Source organism: Equus przewalskii, chromosome 9 (assembly GCF_037783145.1).
Source record: "Equus przewalskii isolate Varuska chromosome 9, EquPr2, whole genome shotgun sequence".
Lineage (NCBI taxonomy): Eukaryota > Metazoa > Chordata > Mammalia > Perissodactyla > Equidae > Equus > Equus przewalskii.
This window is the reverse complement of record NC_091839.1, coordinates 42385218-42402256: the sequence shown is the minus strand read 5'-3', so window position 1 is coordinate 42402256 and position 17039 is coordinate 42385218. Positions and strand designations below refer to the sequence as shown.

The 17039-nt window shown below is 42.2% G+C and overlaps 2 long non-coding RNA genes across 2 annotated transcripts; both read left to right on the top strand.

Annotated features, from left to right (window-relative positions):
• The first annotated feature begins 23 nt into the window (after positions 1-23).
• LOC139073631 (uncharacterized) lies at positions 24-10903 on the top strand. The gene is made up of 3 exons (XR_011522573.1): positions 24-219; positions 8966-9091; positions 9818-10903. It is a non-coding gene; the product is annotated as an uncharacterized lncRNA (long non-coding RNA).
• A 3914-nt stretch (positions 10904-14817) lies between these two features.
• LOC139073630 (uncharacterized) lies at positions 14818-16450 on the top strand. Its single transcript, XR_011522570.1, has 3 exons — positions 14818-15037; positions 15932-16002; positions 16241-16450. It is a non-coding gene; the product is annotated as an uncharacterized lncRNA (long non-coding RNA).
• Positions 16451-17039: the final 589 nt, after the last annotated feature.

Below are 17039 nucleotides of genomic sequence, written 5' to 3'. Positions count from 1 at the left end.
TGATTTTTTCAGTCTAGGAATTCAAGAGAATACATTTTATTAGTTTGATCAGTGGCAAGACACCATGACAACCAGACCAAGGCTCCTCCGGCTGTTGTGGCTTCAGAAAGCTGTGTTTTACTGTCAAGTGTATTGCCCGAGTGCACTCGCAAGATGGCAGCACAGTTTTCCCAAGTCAGATGTCGCAGGCGTGTCCTCGCTCTGCACGTGAAGGAGCAGGTAGGGTTGTGCAGATAGGAGGCCCCAGTTGCCGTGGCCCGCACAGCTCCTCCTGTTCCGTTTCCCCATCCTCAGAAGGTGTTTGTTGCTGCTGCAAATGCGAGCCACTGTTCTGAGTGTATTCCAAGTATTAACGTATTCAGTGTTCACAAAAACTCTCCGAGGCAGGTACCATTATTATCCCAGTTTACAAATGAGGACACAGAGGCCCAGGGAGGTGAAACAGTTTGCTCAAGTTTGCCCAGCTGGTGCGCAGCAGAGGTGGGATTCAGTGCAAGGAGCGTGGGCTTGTAACATTTATGCTGAAGTCTGAACACTGCTTGGGGAGGTAATGGGTGAATGTTTTGAGAAAATGCGTAAGGTCCTGAGTAATACTGAAGTGAATATATTTTTTAAAGTTATATCCTAAAAAGAGTAAAATATTGACGAGCACTTACAACCTGAGGAGTCCAGTAGAACTATAATGTCTTTACTTAAACATCAGTTGTTTCTGGGGTCAGCGTGGTGGCATAGTGGTTAAGTTCATGTGCTCTGCTTTGGCGGCCTGGGTTTCAGTGGTTTGGATCCAGGTGTGGACCTATGCACTGCTTATGAAGCCACGCTGTGGCAGCCTGGCCACATATAAAGTGGAGGAAGATTGACATGGATGTTAGCTCAGGGCCAATCTTCCTCAGCAAAAAAAGGAAGATTGATGGCAGATGTTAGCTCAGGGCTAATCCTCCTCCTCCTCAAAAAAAAATCGATTATTTCTGAGCTGATAGTCTTTAAAGAGCTAGAAAGTCATGAAAAAGGAACAAAAATACCCTACTAAAAACTATGTCAACATTTTGTGCTCTTTATGAACAAAAGCAATGATGAGGGGCTTGTTCACCATTGAGAAGTCTGGAAAACTCAAATGTGATTAGTATTTTATAAGGATGGAGGTATTCTGAAAAGGGGGAAGAGGCAAGCATTTCGACAAGTGTCAATATCTGGGAGGGTTGGAGTGAACGTCTTCCGGAAAAGAAAGAAATGATGTTAACTGAGAACTCACGGGAAACCCCCAGGAGAGCCATCTTCATTCTGACTCCTTTCTCATGAAAGAAGTCATTCATCTACCCTGGTGCATGGCGCTGGGACACCAGGACAAATGAGTTTCTGCCTTAGGTTAATGGGAAAAACGAAGATGGTGAAACAGGCAATGACCACCCATTGTGATATGCACCATTACAGAATTAGGTCAGAGAACTGGAGTTAGCACCAAAGGAGGCCCCATAGTAACTTGGGGCCTGCAAGCATCTGGAAAGAAGTGATGCCTTTGAATGCTGAAGGTTTAAGTTGGCCAGTCACATATTACGGAAAAACATTTCAGAAGTAGGAGCAGAATGTTCAAAGGCCTGAAGCGAAAGAGATTGTGGTACCCCTTGAACTCACTAGTACCAGGGGCCCTTCCTTATGGCTGGAGCAGAGGGTGTGGGGTGGGCAGGGAGGCAGACAAGCCAGGGGAACAGGGAAGGGATGAGGTCGTGATGCATCTTTATGTCCCTGGAGGGATATAGACCAAACTGACAGTCCCAGGGAGCCTTAGTCCAAGTCACTGTTGGTAGTTGCATCCTTCCTGCATCCCTGCTCTGCTCTTGTTTTCCTGCAATCCATTTCCAAGGAAAGCAAGAGTGAGCCTGAAAACACGTAGCTTGGACTGTGACTGTCCCAGCTTAAAACTCTTCAGTAGATTTCCCACAGTTTTTGGCATAAGATCTAAGACGCTTTACATGCCTACAGATCCTTACCTTGTCTGGGCGTGGCCTTCCCCTTCTCCTCCATCCGTGGTCCCTTCTTCTTACCAGTGACGTGTTCTCAACAACCTTCTCTCCAGTAACTCCTGCACAGCCTCTAGGTCCCAGCTTAAATGGTGCTTCCTCAGAGAATCTTTCCTTGATCCCAATCTAAAATAGTCTCCTTTGCTATGCGTTTTTTTTTTTTTTTGAGGTGAAATTTACCAATCAAAATTAATGATGTTAAAGTGAACAATTCAGTGGCATTTAGTACATTGACAATGTTGTGCGACCACTGTCTCCATCTAGTTCCAAGACATTTCATCACCCCAAAAGAAAACCCTGTACCCATTAAGCAATCACTCCCTATTCTTTCCTCTTCCCAGCCCCTGGCAACCACCAATCTGTTTTCTGTCTCTATGGATTTACATATTCTGAATATTTCATATAAAAAGAATCATACGATATGTAACCTTTTGTGTCTACCTTCTCTCACTTAGCTTAATATATTTGAGGGTCATCCATGTTGCAGCATTTGTCAGTACTTCATTCCTTTACATGACTAACATTCCATTATATAGACATACCATATTTTGTTTCTCTGTTTATCTGTTGATGGACATTTGGGTTGTTTCCATCTTTTGGCTATTGTGCATAATGCTGCTATGAACATTTGTGTACAAGTATTTGAGGACCTGTTTTCAGTTCCTGTGAGTGTATACCTTGGGATGGAATTGCTGGGTCATATGGTAATTTTGTGCTTAACTTTTTGAGGAACCACCAGCCTGTTTCCACAGTGGCTCTATGCTTTTTTTTTTTAATCATCCTATGCATCTCCCTGTTTCTATTTCTTACCCACCTTGAAAGCTCTGTAATTGTCCTGAGCATGTCTGATTTATTCACTGATGTGTCCCCAAAGGCTAACGAGGTAGGCACTCACAAGTATTTGTTGGCTGAACAAAGAAATGAGTGTGTGTGACAAAACTGGTTCACAATTTAAACAGATGAGTCTGGATGCAGGTGATGGATGGCTTAGAGGGGCCAGGTGTGTGAGAGACCAGCAAGAGCTGGCTGTGTTATTCGGGAGCCTGACTGGACCTGTTTTCCAGGTGAGAGACCTTCATCCAAGCTGTCATAAGTCCCAGCACACAGCCCAGCACAGTGTATTATCCCTGTTTGCTTGACGTCTTCTGCTATTTGGCTGTGAGTTCTTTAAGGACAACCACCAAGTTTTTTTGCACATTGCCAGTTGCATAGTAGATTCTCAACTAGTGTTGAATGAATGAATATGAATGGAGACACAGATAGTAATTGTATGATCTTGGTCAAGATTCTTAACATTGAAGTCTTAGTTTCTTCAGTGGTAAAATGGAGACAGCGATGCTCTCTGCTTCATAGGATTCTTATAAAGGATAAAAGAAATGAAGCCACCAGGACTCTTGGCACCAGGCTGCCCGTGGAAGACACTCATTAATGGTGCCAGGTACTCTTTATAACTCTGCAAACATAATTAGAACAAATGGGCCCAAGGTAAAGGGACAAGATTTCAGCCTATAACACAGAAGAATGTTCTAATGTAAGCTTTACAAGAGCAAGGCTACATCCATATTGGCTGAGTGTCCACCTGTCAGAGATACTGGACAGGGAAACCCGCCCTGGTAGGACAACAGACAAGTTGGCTGCAGAGGTCCCTTACAATTCTAGGATGGTTCGTATTCTTTGATCACCCTTGTGAGATGGGAGACTCCTCCAGAGCAAGAATTGGAAACAAAGAAATACAAAAGTGTCTCTAGAGATGAGGGCTACCGAACATAGTACTTGTATCATTACTCATGGGGAAAGGGAAGCACTCAAAATGATTCAAAACTGAAGATGGAGAAAGAAAGTGAAATTTGGAATTTTCTCAGGAGTCTAAGTTTAAGAGTGAAGGAAATCTTCATAGAAAGGTAGGAGCCTGAATCTCAAAAAGATAGCTACACTCCCATGCTCATGGCAGCCTTATTTACAGTAGCCAAAACTTGGAAACACGCTCAACATCCATCAGCAGAGGAATGGATAGGGGAATGTGGTGTGTGTGTATATTCCATTATGTATATAAAACAGTGTATATATAAAATTCCATTGTGTGGAATATATAATATTCCAATATCTTATATTCTATATAGTATTCCATATATTCCAATAATGGAATATATATAGTGGAATTTAATATAGTCAAACTCAGAGAAGCAGAGAGTAAGATGGTGGTTGCCAGGACCTTGCTGGGGGGGTGGGGGGTGGAGGGGAAATGGGCAGATAGTGGTCAAAGGGTACAAACTTTCAGGTCTAAGATGAATAAGTTCTGGGGACCTCGTGTACAGCATGGTGACTATAGTTAATGATAGTGTTTTGTGAACTTGAAATTTGCTAAGAGGGTAGATCTTAAGCATTCTTAAGCGTTCTCACCACAGAAGAATAAGAGAGAGAGAAAGAAAATGGTAACTATGTAAGGTGAGGGATAGGTTAATTAGCTTGATGTGGTGGTCATTTCACAGTATATACAAATATTAAAACATCGAGATGAACACCTTAAATATATACAATTTTTATTTTTCAATGATACCTCAAAAGGTTTAGGGGGGAAAAAGTTAGGAGTCTGAGACTTGTATAATTGTGTTTTGCTTAATGTGCTTTTCTTTAGCAATTGTAGAAACCTTTGTTATTTTCCAGTTTGAAAATTCTAAATATTTTCATTGTGGTGAAATATATGTAACATAAAGTTTACTGTTTTACCTGTTTTTAAGTGTACAGTTCAGCAGCATTAAGTACATTCTCGTTGTTATACAACCTCACCACCATCCATCTCCAGAACTTTTTCATCATTCCAATCTAAATATTATTCTTAAATATTAATATTTCACCTAAGAAATCTGTTCAAAAATTGGAGGTAAGCTATTGATCGGCAATTAGCTTTAAAGAAAAAAAAAGGAAAAACAATAGAATGTTATTTTTTTCAACATAATCAGATGAAGTTGCTTTTGAAACCGATAAAGTAGCTGAATTTCTTGAATAGTAATAGTGCTTTCGAGATATTTTCTGTTTGTAAACTGATTTAAATGTTATTTGTTTGGAGGTCCAGAGAGATTAAAAACCATATGGACTTTGTGCATATCAATCACACTGGTCAATAAAATATCCCAAAACCTTCTATTACAAAAGTCGATTAATGAAGCTTTACAAGCATAGGTGCTACTGGAAAGATTAAAATCATCAGCCTCAGATAATTTGGGTACTTGGTCTATTTACACCTATTTGAACTACAGTTGCTTTCACAGCAGGGGTGTAGTCACCTCCACGTGCCCATATCAGAATCACATATATAAGACCTGAAATCCATTAACAATCAACGTCATTTTTGACAACAGAGCTAGTTTCTGTTTCTTCTCCAGCTGACCTCATGGGGCATCTCCAAGCAGCTCTGCTTGCGTGCTGGGCTCCGCTGCCAGGGAGCAGTGCAGAGGTGGGCCTGGGCCACACAAATCACAGTCACCCAGGGGGCTCCCCCATGACAGCCCTTGACAGTACCTGACAAGAGGACACAGCGAGCCAGTTCAAACGAGTATAATCAGCTTCTTATTGTTTTATTTTACTTCCTCCATTTGATAGAAACAGAATCACCAAATTCAAAAGATTACTGGGCAGCAAAGGTAAAAGAAGGAAACAGCTAATATCAGACACCATTTCAAAAGCAACTGCCTGGATAAGGCTTTAATAGAATTTCCCAGTTTACAACTCTGAAGATGAAGAAGGCAAGTTACCATGGAAACAAATAGTCTCTTTCAAGAGAGACAGGCTCCTCTCCTAGTCTGAGCTCTTTCCAGAAGGAAAGGGGGGGTAGGTGGAAAAAGACAGGCCAAGGATCTGCAACTAGAACAATGAAGGGAAGCTTTCTTCTCATTAGTAAAATTTTAACAGTGAAATTTGCTTGGAGGGTCAGCTCAAGACTATTTTATTCTCTTGGCTGTATCAAGTCCAGTATTTTGAGATACTTAAGCAAAATGACATTTTGTAGATAATTCCTTTAAATTTTTTTTCTTTATTCTATTAGTAACACATGCTGGTGACAAGTGAAACCCTCCGGTACACAACATAAATGGCAAAGAGGACTCACTTTTCCTGGTCTTCTATCCCCATCACACACCCTCTGAGGTAACACTCCATTGGCTGTTTTTCTCTGCCTTTGCCTTGTTCATATATATATACATTCCAAAGAATATATACAAACAAAAAAGAAAATAAATAACCCAACTAAAAAATGGACAAAGGACTTAAATAACTGTTTCTCCAAAGAAGATGTAAAATGACCAGTAAGCACAAAAAAAGAGGCTCGGCATCACTAACCATTAAGGGAAATGCAAATCAAAATGTGATAACACAATGAGATAACACTTCACACCCACTAGGATGGCTATTATGTAAAAAAAAAAAAAAAAGCCAGAAAATAGGAAGTATTGTTGAAGATGTGGAGAAGTTGGAACCCTTATGCACTGCTGATGGGAATGTAAAATGGTGCAGCCACTATGGAAAACAGTATGGTACTGCTTCAGAAAATTAAAAACAATTATCATATGATCCAGCAATTCCACTTCTGAGTAAATACCTAAAAGAATTGAAAATAGGGACTCGAACAGATATTTGTACACCCATGTTCATAGCAATGTTATTTACAATAGCTGAAAAGTGAAAGCAACCCAAGTGTGCGTTGACAGATGAATGGATAAACAAAATGTGGTCTATACATACAATGGAATATTATTCAGCCTTAACAAGGAAGGAAATTCTGACAATCCTACTATAAGACATTATGCTAAGTGATCTAAGCTTGTCATGTGAGGACAAATACTGTATCATTCTATTTATGATGATAAATAAATGGCAAGCAATAGGATATATTGGAGTATATGAGGAAGCCATTTGGTGTAAAATTCAGCCTGACCTTGTTTTTCCAAAAGGGCCCGATGTGGCCATTGAGTGTGCATTGTATATCTACTTTAAGCATTTACTATGTCCCAAAGACAAGGACAAATGCCCTTAAGATAAAGATGTAAATTCCCCTATGCTGGAATTTCCTTAAGGATAAGCATCTCTCCCTAGACTAGGAATTGATTGCCGCGCTCACCTTGTGACCACCCATCTCCAACAACAGACTTGCTACCTTCTATGTCCATCAATTGCTGTGCCCACAAGGCAGTCTCGTGACTATTGTAAAAGGGACATTCCTAACATACGTGAGTATGCTCTTTGTCCCAAGACTGTATATAACCACTCTGCACACCCCACTTCTTTGGGCCCTTCCTTCCTTCCTCGGGGGAAGAAGGCCCCGGGCTATTCTTCTGATCTGACTCATCATAAACACAGCCCAATTTTGATTTATAGATTGGCTATGGATTATTTGTGTTGACAGTGAGGTACCTAGAATAGCCATATTCATAGAGACAGAAAGAGAAGCGTGGTTGCCAGCGGCTGAGGGGAGGTGGGAGTGGGAAGTTAGTGTTAAATTGGTACTGAGTTTCACTTTGGGAAGATGGAAAAATTTCAGGAGGCAGATGGTGGTGATGATTGTACAACTGCAAGTATAGTTAATGCCATAGAACTGTACATTTAAAAACGGTTAAAATGGTAAACTTTATGTTATATATATTTTAACACAATAAAATTTTTAAAGATAGATGGATGTATAGGGGTCTTTTTGTATATGTAGATGTACGGGATTTTGTTTTTGCTCTTGATTGCTTACTTTTACTAAAAGAATTATACTACACACATATTCCTCATGTAACTAACCCCAAACCTTAATGGTATAAAGCAACCATTTAATTATGCTTAGAATTAGGGATTCTGCGGATCAGAAATTTGACCTAGGCACAGAAGGGACAATTGTCTCTTCTCCATGGTGTCTGGGCTCCCCTGGGAAGACTCAGAGGCTGGAAATGGCTCAACGGCTGAGAGCAGGAATCATCTGGAGGCTTCCTCACTTACACATCTGGCAGTTGGTTTTGGGTCCTCACTTGGGTTGTCAACCAGAACATCTACATTTGGGCTTTCCACCTGGGCTGTGCCTTTGAACTTCCTCACAGCATGGCAGCTGAATTCAAGGAGTGGAGTCCCAAGAGGGCAGAGCAGAAGTATATGGCATGTTTACAATCTAGCCGCAAAAGTCACATTGCATCCTTCTGCTATGCTCAGTTGGTTGAGGCTGTTACAAAAATCTGTCCAGGTTCAAGGGGAAGAGCTCAAAGGGAGGAGTGTTAAGATCCTTTGTAAGAGGAGCATCTGGGAGGGGCGATGTTGGTGGCCATCTTTGGAAAATACAGTCTGCCACAACACATTCATTAGTTTGTGACTTGCTTTTACAATATTTCATTGAGATCCCTAAAAAGTCGGTAAAGATGTAGTTCAATTTTTCTCATTTCTTTATAATTACAAATCATTTTAAAATCCCAAAGTAATATAAATACCGTAAGAAAACTTGGGAAAACATAAAAGAAAAATCTATTCACAATCCCCCTCCTTCAACCAATCACAGGAATTCTTTTTAGACTTTTTACTCCATAATTTCCTCATAATGTATATAAAGTTTTGTGTTTGTTTTTATTTCATCTTTGCATATGAGCCCCCAAATTCACATCTCAACACGATCTTCTTTATTTTTCTTGTATGGACAAAACAAAAATAAGAGTAGGGTTCATCAAAGGATAAAGTCCTCAGATCAAAACTTTGGCTTAGCTTGTCCTACCTAAAACTCACTAGGGAAGATCACGTCAAGGCTTTCAGGTCCTCCATCTTCTTTCTCTAATGAACAGGAAGCAGAATTAGGACACACTGGATCTGGAAAAGTAACGTCAGCAGTGAGTCGTGCCTACTGCACAGTTGTGTAAGGAGCAGGCAGGTGACTGACCTGGGTGTGGAATGCCAGCAAGTGAACTTTCATTCACTTTTCTGCTTGGCTTTAGGGTTTCAACAAAATACGTGGATCTAGCATATTAAAGATCAGCAAAGCCTATGTCTTCCAAACGCCACTCTGAACATTACTGGTTTTCACTGGCCTGCTGTGAAATGAGAAAAATAATGACAATGTGGTAAGTTCTTCATAAAGCTAAAGTATTCAAGTTTTAAAAAGCTGGACTTTATTCTCAGATCATTCATTTTAATATTAACGTTTACTTTCTTTTATGACATAATACTCATCATAGATTTTCTTAGCATTCTTAATTAGCAAAATAAAAAGCTGGCCATTCTAGGGGCCTGCCAAGTGGTGCAGCGGTTAAGTTTGCATGTTCCACTTTGGTGGCCCGGGGTTCACCAGTTTGGATCCTGGGTATGGACCTACACACTGCTTGTCAGGCCATGCTGTGGCAGGCATCCCACGTATAAAGTAGAAGAAGATGGGCACGGGTATTAGCTCAGGGCCAGTCTTCCTCAGCAAAAAGAGGAGGATTGGCAGCAGATGTTAGCTCAGGGCTAATCTACCTCAAAAAAACAAATAAAAAAAATTTTTTTAAAGTCCTCAAAAAAAAAAGCTGGCCATTCTGAACTTATTCTTCTTTAAACTTAAACAATTTTACTGATCTGTGACCTCCCAAAGTCTAGGAAACACTGATCCAGTCCAAACTGACTTCTCGTGAAGAGCCTTTTGGTTTGATGTATAATGTTTGTCAAAAGGGATTACATTCTGAGGTGGGAAGAACACTGCTTGACATGAGAGGAGGATCCAAAACTGAATTCCCGGTGTGACAGTCCAGTTGTGTGGAATCGAGCGTGTCCTTTATGCTCAGAGCCTCTTCCCTCGGCCTTCTCCCCCGCAGGGCGAGAAGGGTGAGAGGCTTAATTGCTGGAACTGCAGTGCTGTGTAAGTGCTCCTGTCCCATCGTGCTGCATCCTCGGAGCTTTCCCTCACAAAGGCTGCTCAGCAGGTCCTGCAATAGCTGGTGGGAAACCACGAGGAGGGATGCTCCAACTTACCAAGTATTTCCCTGGGAGTTCCTAATTTCAATGAGAAGAATATTCTCTAATTAAAATGCCGCTGCAGAATCTTTTTTAAAACAAATTGCCATCTAATTTCCCTTTGATCTTTTTTTTTTCCACTTGGGTTGCAAGGTTTTAAGAATTTTCCCCAAACACTTTGAGTCTACAGTAATTTTATTTCATTCTAATTAAACTTCAAAGGACAAAATGCCAAGCCACCAGAAAAAGCTAAGCTTTTTTCTGCTTCACTGATGCAAGAAGCATTTTCGGGACATCTACTCTGTGCCTGACATTGTGCTGGGTGTTGGAGAGACAAAGATGGATAAATACGACTCGGTCCTTGCGCTTGCTGGGTCCACTGTTTCCAGGACACCATCAAGCCATAAACAGAACATCATAATGCAATGTGGTGACCACAGAAACACCATCACACAGCCATTTTATATAGGGCTTTGTGGGAGCAAAATGGCAGCCCTGGCTGAGCTGACACTTTAAATGAAATTTAAAGGATGACTACAATTTAGCCAAATGAGAGCATGAAGGACACGCCAGTCAGAGGAGACAACATAAGCTCAGGTCCGGGGGTGGGAAATGGCATTGATGTGGATCAAGGCTGCCCCAGGGAGAGAAGCCCAAGGCGTCCCAGCCTACATGCCGATTTATATCATCCTCCAGGAAACATAGGATATCCTGACCTGATCCAACCTGACTCATATCCAGAGTTATACGACCACTCGATAACCAGACCCCACCTGCATTGATACCATGTTAACAACTTTTTTACATGATCTTTCCTTTGTCTTGTAAAGAAGTAACTCACATACCTCTGCTTTATAAATTTAGCCCTACCCTCAACCCATTGCAGCTCTTCACTGCCCATGGGTCCTGTCCCCATGCTATTCTCTGAATAAAAAAGCACTACTACCAGACTTGAGAGTTCAAGAAATCTTTCTTTCAACTCCTCAGCTCACCAAGCCCACATCAGCATGGCGTCTGGTGTGTGTGTGTGTGTGTGTGTGTGTGTGAGTGATGCATGTCCTTGTATACGTATACATGAGCATCTCTGTATGTGGGTATGCCCGTGTGTGTGTGATCATGTTTTGACAATAGGAAAGGGCTGGAGTAGGTGTGTGGGAGACCTTACTGAATGGTATGGGGACAAGCAGGTTAACTTGAAGCAAGCTGGCAGCATCCTATATTGTGTGTGGGTCGTGAGGAAGGAGATTCAAAGGTTTGTTTTATACAACCTAGAAAGAAGTAAAAGCTGACTCCTACACAGATAAATGGGACTTTAATACATGTTTTGAACCCATACCTGTTGGAGGCTCTGCAGATACCAACACTGACCCCTGAAGGAAGAACCCAAGTTCTCCTGTAGAGGTGATTTGGGGTCCCTTGTCCTCCGGGGGCCAATCAAGGGCTCCCCAAGCCTTGAAGTCCATATGAATCACTGGAGATCTTGTTAAGATGCAGATTCTGATTCAGCGGCCCAGGATTGTGGATTTCTGACAAGCTCCCAGGTGGTGCCAATGCTGCTGGTCCATGGAGCACACTTTGAGTAGTGAGATCTTATGCCCTTGTTGTCCCAGTCTTGATCGCCTGCCACACTAGACAGACCATAGGGGATCCACTGCCCTCAACTCAGTAGTCAACAGTGCAGAGACCCAGAGGACTATGTTCGGATCCTCCCTGTACCCGGGACATGGGGCCCCATGCAGCAGGAGTCCAGGCTGTCTGGTCTAGGAGGGCTGCTGGCTCCATGGACCTAGAAGGGTGGAAGTGGGGAGAAAGGAGGTAGAAAAATGGTGGTTTGGGGCTGGCACTTTCTCAGTAAATAGGCCCAAATATCTCTTGTGACAGGCATTAAGAAAAATGCTAAAGTCTCAAGAAAAGGAAGCAGGAGCACAGGCAAGCCTCTGAGTCGGTACTGAACACTGAAGTGCTAGAGACCATATTCATGCTTTACACAATGTCACATTTCCTTTTCACCCAAAGCCTTGGCAAAGCAGACTGTAAACGCCTGCTAACTATGAGCAACTGCAAGTGCAGAGCAGTTCAGTGAATCCCCTGACCTCCCAGCGGGCATACAGTGGAGCCACAGTTCACACCCAGGTCTGCATGATCTGAAAGCCCAAGTCTTTCAGGGTCCACACGCTGTGTGCTGCCTTTTATAACCATGGATGAGATCTGGGCTCTGGGTTGGGCCTAAGGTGCCCTAGGGTAGGGTCTCTCGATATCTGAATTCAAAAGCAAGTGATGTCAGCCATGAATGAAGGAAGTCCTAGGCCAGGAGGAAGCAGGGCTAGAGAAGGTGGTATCTGAAGGAGACCTGGTATCTGAAACCTGACCACCCTTGGACAAACAGGCCTGGCCCTCCTGATCCTGAAGGAGATCTGTCTCCATGTAAGCCAGCCAGGGGTCCAACAGGACACTCATAGTCTTGTCATGTGCAGAGGTAGGCAAACTGGTTTGTGGGCATCTTAAAGCCATCTTGGATAGAAATTTTGGCAGAAATGGACTATTTGCCTGAGAAAATAGAAGACAGAGCACTAAATGAGAAGGACTATCACATGACAAGGTATCTTAAACAAGGGAAGTGATCAATAATTGGTTGCTGCTATTACTATTATCATTGTTGTTGTTTTGGGGTGTGTTGTTTCTATGCATTGCCAGAGAACCAGCCAGCAGTATACTAGCAACATTTGTCAGCATAATTAGATTTTAAATATTTCCAGGAAACCAAAATCTAAATGAGTCCAGCCAGTGACCAAACAAACCAGCTGAAGCTTCACAATGTGTTATGGAGGAGCGTTCACCCCACAACATTTTGTATCACTAACATTCAGAGATCAGGATGCTGTTTGCAAGTCATCACTGCTTATGTCCACTTGTGCCTCCTCATTGGGCTATCACAGTTCCAAAATTGTGTTTCTAGATGCCAAGAGCCTTCCTATAGAAAGAGCCTCAGACTGGAGTTGAAAGACCCACTCTGCTCTCACTGACACTCTCGGTCTCCTCACCTATAAAATGGAGCCCATGGCACCTGTGCTGCCTGCCTCAGGACCAAGCAAGATGAAGTGTGTGAAGGGAGGTCAAACACTGCCCAGCCCCACACATAAAAGCCATGATATAACTATGCAGATGTCTTGCCATTCTATTCTAATTTGGGAATTATTTACTAAAATCTTATTACTATGCCCTCTGTGTTTCCTCTAAACTGCCTCAGATCCTTTGAAGAATCAGGTAGCATTTACTTACATACAAACATCCATAAAATAAAAGTCTTCATGGAACCTAAAAGCAAAATGACATGTATAGATCTAAATACACCTATATGTATATAGATATATGCCTGTATGTAAATATATTATGTGTGTTTGTATATATACATATATGTAATTTCTCCTCTGTATTAAACTTAAAGGGCTACTTGTTAAAGCAGTTGAGACATTTGCACAATTAGTTTAAAAGATTATTATTTAAAAACAGAAATCGCTTGGAGCAGATGACTGGAAATCATTCCTTGCTGCAACGCAAATGGAGGAAGCTGTCTAATTCTTGGAAGTTTAGACATTCTTCTAGTAATTTAGCACAAAAATGAGCCTGGCACAATCTGCTCTCCACATTTTGGTAATTTAAAAGGATATAACGGAATTTTATTTTAATGGTAATTGCAAATTCATGTAGAAAATGTAAATGCACATTTCATGATTAGCTTACAGCATAAACTATGGCTTCTATTAATGTATTCCAATTTGTAATTCTTTTCACAGTATGAGATTTGAAAGCTGTGATTAAAATTAATTAGGTTAAGTAAAGTTTATCCCCCCTGAGCACTGCTATTGGGAAAAAGCAAGAGGAAAATGCGAACTACATCTGGCTCCGCAGGAAGCTGTGTCTTCACAAGCAGGCGGCTGACTTCTTTTCTCCCCACAGAGGTTGCATGCTGCTTATTTGGCATATCTCAAGCACCATGTGTCTCCTCAAGGAGCTAATTGAACCATTAAACTATTCTTTGCTGGCTCACAAAACCACATAGGCTGTGACTACATCATCTTCCAATGCAGATATTAGGTAGATCCATCAATTGTTTGAACACAATAAATCTTGGAGGAGAAACACATACGTCCTGTAAACCTAAGGTAATGGTAGCCACCCAGAATTCAGTACTGTAATTGCTATGAAAGAGATGCCAAAGGAGGAAACAATAATGAAGATAATAACTAGAAACAATAATGGAGATAATAACTAATGAACACCTGTACAGAGCTCTCTGCTTTGTATACAATTGTCTTGAATATTACCTCATTTGATCTCCTCAGCAATCCTAACAAGGAATCATTACTGTTGTCCCATTTCACAGATGAGGGCACTGATGTTAAGTGAGGTACCCAGGATCAAAGGGTGCTGGAGAGTAGACTCAGGTCTTCTGAGTTCCTATCCTACACTCCTTCTATGGCTCAGCTCTACAGCTACTCAAAACAAAACTTTTAACCTGGGCCTGGTCTATGTGTTCACAGTGGGTTGAAATTCATTACCAAGTCACACATGATATGAACCAAGGCAAAGGTTAACAGCTCCAGAGTGGTGTCATGTATCCCAGTAAGCAGAGCATAAATTTGGAGGGCCAAGAGAGGGCAGGGTGAAAAGCTGGCACAGGGACACCCTACTTCTTACTGCAGATCCTAGTTAGAGTTCTCCAGCCTTCCCTAACTGTCCTTTTGCTTGATACCCAGCAACTTGTGCTATGCCTGGCTCCTCTCGTTTCTTCTGTCACAATGGAGTCCCAGCTGTGGTCCAGGCCCTGGGAATACAGACATGGATGATATGCCTTGCCTCTGGGTTTGTCTGACCCTCACCCTGAGTCATGATGGAGCCTCATCTCACCTCCATGACGCATCCTACCTGGCTGTCCACACTGCCTAACCTGGCTTCTTCCAGGGAGGACTAGACGGTGCTATCTTTACTTGTGATGCTGTGAATTAACATGCTATTGAGAAACCTCTCCCCGGGCTTTTAAATGGCACCTCCAGTGTAGTGAAGAGAGGAGTCGCTTTCAAGTATGCAAAACTGGGTTTCATTCATAGTTCTACCATGGACCTTGGGTGAAGCGTTTAATCTCTTCTTTGTTTTTAAAATCAGTCCTTTTGTCTACCAGCACTGTCTGATAGAAATTTCTGTGATGATGGAAACGCTCTACTTCTGCACTTTAAACATGGTAGCCACTAGCTACGTGCAGCCATTAAGCCCTTAAAATATGGCTAGAGCAACTGAGGAACCAAATTTTTAAATTTCTTATTTGATTTTAATTAGTTTAAATTTAGATAGCTGCGTGTGTCCAGTGGTTGCTGTCTCGAACAAAGCAGGCAAATGAGCTCTTAGGCCTCTTTCATCCCTAGCGCTCTGTATAAAGTAAAATCTAAATGTGGGAACCTCTAGCTCATGTGATGGTAGGTTAGTGGGGAAGACGGGGGTGTAGATGGGACCTAATGATGACCCTTATATCCAGCCACGTGGAAATCCACAAACTCCTGAAGACTAATACAGGACAAATCCTTACTTTTAAGGTGGAGGTTAGTGCAAGAAGAGTCCTTCTCTACTGCCAGAGGAGGTTGGGCTAAGGAAGCCCAGTTACATGTTCACGCGTGGCCAGTTCCTACCACATGTTGCTGGTGTGGTGTGGGCATCCGCTGAGATACCAAAAAGTGAGCAGAGACTCATCTCCAAAACTTTTTGCCTGCAGAGGCTCCCAGTATTCTTGCTCTTTCCTCCTGCTGCCTATCAGCGGGGGTTTAGTGAGCTTCTCTAACTTCTGCCCATCTATGAGGAACACGTTACACGGAAATATGTCTTCACTCTGCTAGGGAATAAAGTTCCACTACAGCTGTCCAGCAATGGATAGACTAAACAAACTTCTGAACTCCTCCTTACTAAAAATCCTTTCAATTCAACAGACAAGGACAACACTGAACCAAAGCTGTAGAAAAACAAGATGGATGAGACGTGGCCCCTGACCTTCAGGCAGGTACGGTCTAGGGGGTGAGTGAGAATTCACTGCCCTGTGCTATAGATTAGGGAAAGCAAACTATCATGGGAAGTTTATAAACAGCCTTAGATTTTTGTATTAGAAGTATTCCCTTGTGAGCATATACAACACCTGGTAAGTTTTTAAAAATAGCTAGAAGTATGTTTACAGATTATTAACTCTCAGGAAGAATTTTGAACCTGTCCCTTCAATACATCTACGAAATTTTGTGTCTCAGGGACTCGGCACACTGTAGGATAAAACTCTGGTTTAACTGTTGCTGAACGAGGAGAACACCAGCCACAGAGGACGAGGCCAGCAGACCATCGCTGGATATTCTTAAGGCAACTGATTCAAGGGAACATTCCACACTCTGAAACCAAGGAGTCTCCAGAAATAAAGAGTATTTCCCTGAAATTCGGCCATTAAATGAAGGATTGACCTTTTACGTGTTAGTTAAATTAAAAAGAAGAACTAACAGCATGTGCTTCAAAGTTGGAGAACACAGTCTGTGGGGAGGGGCTGTCCTCCAGGCAAGGGGCAGAGTTGACTCCGCGTTAAAGGGTGGGAATATCTTTGTTCTCAGACCTTTCCCTTCCCCAATTCCCATCTTACAGAACCATAGAAGTTAGAGGTAAGGGGGATCTTGGAGTGTATTTTGTCCAGCCCTTCCATGTCACAGCAAGAAAACACAGGTTCCGAGATTCACGTACTCTCCGAGCGGCGAGTCACAGCTCTGCCCTGCCTGCTGCTAATCTGACAAACAAATTCTGCTGAGTGTAAACCCCTCCCGCACAGCCCATATTCAGGTATGGGAGAAAACTTTCAGCGGGCTCTGAATGTTGCTGTTTGAGTCCTGCTTTCCCATGTCCCAGTGAGCAGAGCTGGACCGACCTGGAGAAGGAGGTAAAGGTTACGGTTTCTGGCTTTGAGGTCAGACATCACATTTCACAACTTTCTAGAACTGGCAACTCTGGACAAATTACTTAACCTCGCTAATCTTTAGTTTCCTTTTTAAATAATAGAATCCACTCATA